Source organism: Apium graveolens, chromosome 2, assembly GCF_009905375.1.
Source record: "Apium graveolens cultivar Ventura chromosome 2, ASM990537v1, whole genome shotgun sequence".
Classification (NCBI taxonomy): domain Eukaryota; kingdom Viridiplantae; phylum Streptophyta; class Magnoliopsida; order Apiales; family Apiaceae; genus Apium; species Apium graveolens.
The window spans coordinates 20,572,191-20,575,922 of NC_133648.1; the positions used below are offsets into that span (position 1 = coordinate 20,572,191).

The 3,732-nt window shown below is 32.5% G+C and overlaps 1 long non-coding RNA gene across 3 annotated transcripts; it reads left to right on the forward strand.

Moving 5' to 3' along the window:
• Positions 1-256: 256 nt before the first annotated feature.
• On the forward strand, positions 257-3,444 carry LOC141705857 (uncharacterized). 3 transcript variants are annotated; one of them, XR_012568509.1, is made up of 5 exons: positions 257-626; positions 1,630-2,050; positions 2,136-2,236; positions 2,890-2,959; positions 3,087-3,444. It is a non-coding gene; the product is annotated as an uncharacterized LOC141705857 (long non-coding RNA). The 3 variants fall into 3 exon arrangements; XR_012568508.1 differs by having other exon boundaries at positions 257-458; positions 547-626; positions 1,630-2,236; XR_012568507.1 differs by having other exon boundaries at positions 1,630-2,236.
• The last annotated feature ends 288 nt before the right edge of the window (positions 3,445-3,732 follow it).

A 3,732-nucleotide genomic window follows, 5' to 3' on the forward strand; every position in this document is an offset into this window, starting at 1 on the left:
AAAAAATGAAAATTATGAATTAGACATCGGTTTATAACATAACCGTTGTCAAATTTTCTTAGACATCAGTCTAAAATCACAACCATTGTCTATGGTTAATTTTAAAAAATTAAAAAAAAACGCGTTTACTTTCCCTCAATTCCCAAATATTCCCCCCCTTAGCAACAAATATATTTCCCCCGTTTATTTCTCCCTTCCAAAATCATTTCTTCCTTTCCCCCATTTTCTCACCTCTCTCTCTCTCTCCCCGTCTCTTTCCAGACTTGCTCTGTCTCAAATCTCTCTATCCATCTCTCTCTCTACATATATATTACCATCTCCCAATCTTACATTATGTGTCATAATCTCACATTATTTTTAATTAGGGTTCCAATTCAACCCCAAATTAAAGAACATCTTCGATTAATCAATTAGGCTTCGAGTAACTTAATTTGTGAAGAAACTGGCTTGGTTTAGTTGTTAGATTGGATTTTGCTTATTCATCTCGATTTAGTTTCTAATTATTATTGGGTTTGGTTTTTAATTTTTTTTTTCTTTTTTCAACAGGTTTGAAAAATATGGGACGGGTCGAAAATACAGGGGAAAATATGGGTTTGAATGCCAGATTGATGAAGCTTGAAACTGAGGTTTGAACAACTCTTTTTGTGTCTATATGTGTGTGTATTTATACGGGTTTGTTAAGACTGAATGTTATTTGGCTTAAGTGGTGTTCTTGGTGGATCATAATTGATTTATATGAGTTTATTTGTGCTTGATTTTGTGTGGCAGATAGAGTGGAATTGTTTATGTAAAATTGGTTTTATTGATGTTTCGAGTAGGTTGCTTGCTGTTGTTGTTGCTATTTATAGAAGTTTATACAAGAATTTGCTAATGCTTTTAGTTGAAAGGAACGAATACCTTTAAAGTAACACAAATGTTATTTGATCCTTGATATATGTTAATCATTCCCACCAGACAGAGCATAAGACGTTCTCGAGGTTGTTGGTTTATATCAACAATACTTCATTTGCTATTGTTTGATACTGTTGTTAGCTTTAAATTAATTACTTTTATCTTTGAATTAAATTTAGTTTACTTTTGGAAATACTTTTCTTAATTTTTTGCTTAGAGTATTAAACATTTTTCACCTGATACCTATTTATTTGATATATCATTAGCTCTAAGGTGTTCACTCTGAAGATATGATCCTGGTAATGTAGATGTCCAGGTCTTACTTGTTACTAATATATAGAGATATTCAGCATAGAAGTGTGCCCTTAGTTAAACTCGTGCAAATGTTTAGTAGCAAATAGCTCAATTATCTTGTGGGCATCTAATTTCAAATAGCTCAATATTTGGGGTTTTGTTTGAATGTTACTATTACGCAAGTCAAACGGTGAATCAACCTGATAATAAAAATCCAGAGAATCACCCTGTAATGGCGGCTGTTGCTGTTGGTGTTGAGTCAAATTGGGATTATATAAATCTCTTTTTTCTCCGTCTCATTCTCGCTATCTTATATGTGTTCTGTTTACTTATTCTGGGTATATTTATCTTGTGGGCAACTAATTTCAAATAGCTCAATTCTTAAAATGACTTACAAAGAATAGTAAGTCATGCACCTCCAGTTTGCTAATTTTTTTTATGCAGTGTGCTTGAGGCTGGAATTGTACCACATATTGCTCATGTTTTCATGCCACCTTGCCCCATCCAAGTTCTCGATTATGGACAATATCAGGAAACACATCTGTAGGACTTATGGCAGTATCTTTCTACGGCCTGTAACACTTTTCATAATGTACAATTTGATTGTTTTGCTAGCTTAAGTTAAATTGATTACAATATCATTGCTCTGCACTTTCTGATTAAGGTTTAACTTTTAAATAACATCTTTTTAATAAAAAATATTGGTAAATTTGGTTTAATCAACCTTCACGATGAAAATGAACTTGTGTTTAAGTGAGATTCTGTTGGTATAAGTGAACTTTCTTAGCACTGGAGGAGGTGAACTTCCCTCAAAAGTCTATACTTCAGGTTAATGGATGTGATTTTATTTCCCTCGCTAAAAAGGGTTAGCGGTTTATAATTTTCTATCAAAATAGTTTAGAATAGTATGCTACCTGTGTGATGTGACATTCTTTCGTGCTATGTTTCAGTTTCAGTCTCAGTGAAACTCCCGTGTCTGGTCTAATAAAGCCAAGGTATAGAATGTGGAATAGAAAGATCTAGAAAGGAGTGCTTACAATGTGATAGAAAGGTAAATGTCTGGAATTTGTTGTAGTAGTCAATATGATTAGTATTGATTTTTCTGTTAGATATAAAGTTCATGCTTGATTGACAGTAAAATATTAGAAAGACTGAGCTATATATGTCTCATATGTATCTTATTAAAATTTTCATTTGAACATTTTTCTTTCACAGGGAATGAATACTTGCGATCAGTGTATGAGAGATTTCTAATATTCGATGTTAATAACACATCTGTAGGATATCAACACATGTAAAAAGGGTAATAACATCTATTCTAGAATAAACAACTGATGCTCTGCTACAGGAAAACAAAGCTTTTCATATTACTAATAATCGCATCAGCATCATTTAGTCAATAAAATGTTGAATGTAGCTCTAGGTTGAACTTGTGCCTGTAAGAGAAAAGAGGATTGCACCTTAAGCTGGTTTTCAGATTTTTGTACAACTCCACCAGTTTTATATGGCAGCATTTTCTTCCTTTGTTTGTTTCCATCTTCCTTTGTGTTTGTATCCATCTGCCAATTGCTTAGATGAAACATTAAGCACACTAGATTATGCACATCGTGCTAGAACAAGCCAGAGGTCAAAATTGCTATTTTTGCTTCCTTTAAGTTTTCTTTTTGTTTTATCTTTCTTACCGAAAGAAGTCCACCTTTGCAGGAAAATCAGAAAGTATCCAAGGTTGTGCTGCTTAAGGATTTGCATATGGAAATTGACCGAATGAGACAAGGTTTGAGTGACATGAAAGCCTGTATTTCCATTATTTATTTTGTTTTGTGATATAAGTTTCACACTTGACAGCCTATGTATTTGAATAATATTGTTCACTCCCTGTGTTATTATTTTATTCATTTCAGCAGTGATTAGTGCCCCTGAGAAGGCAGATAATGATGAGACTTGCAAACAAGAGTTGACGAAAGTTTCAGAAAGGTTTGGAAAAGTTTTAGGCGAGACAAATATCTGTTTGTTTTGTTGATCGGAAGCATGGTAGAGAAAATTAGAGCTGACATGACAAGAAGACTAGCCCGCATGAAAGGGGCTAACTTGAGTACTTGGAACATGTTTGATTTTAAACATTGAGATTAATTGTACATATCACTGAAATAGTTTGTTTAGAATGATAGACGTATTTGTGATAAGTTGTACACATTTAGAATTTGATGATCTTGAATTCAATTGGATAATAATATATATGTATTGGTTGAATTTTGATAATCAAGTTTTTTCAGTATTGTGTAATATTCGATGTTAATATAGGGATATCATCCCATGTAAAAATGGCAATAACATCAATTCTAGAATAAACAACCGATGTCTATTTTTGAAATTAACATTGGTTATATTAAAGAAAATGATGTTAAAATAGGCTTTTAACAACGGTTACATATATATAACCGATGTCTAACCTGATATTTGACATAAAAAAATTTCCAAAACCGTTGTGAAAGTATGTCTTAGACATCGGGTAAAAATCGATGTTTATGAAAAAATACATTTAACATC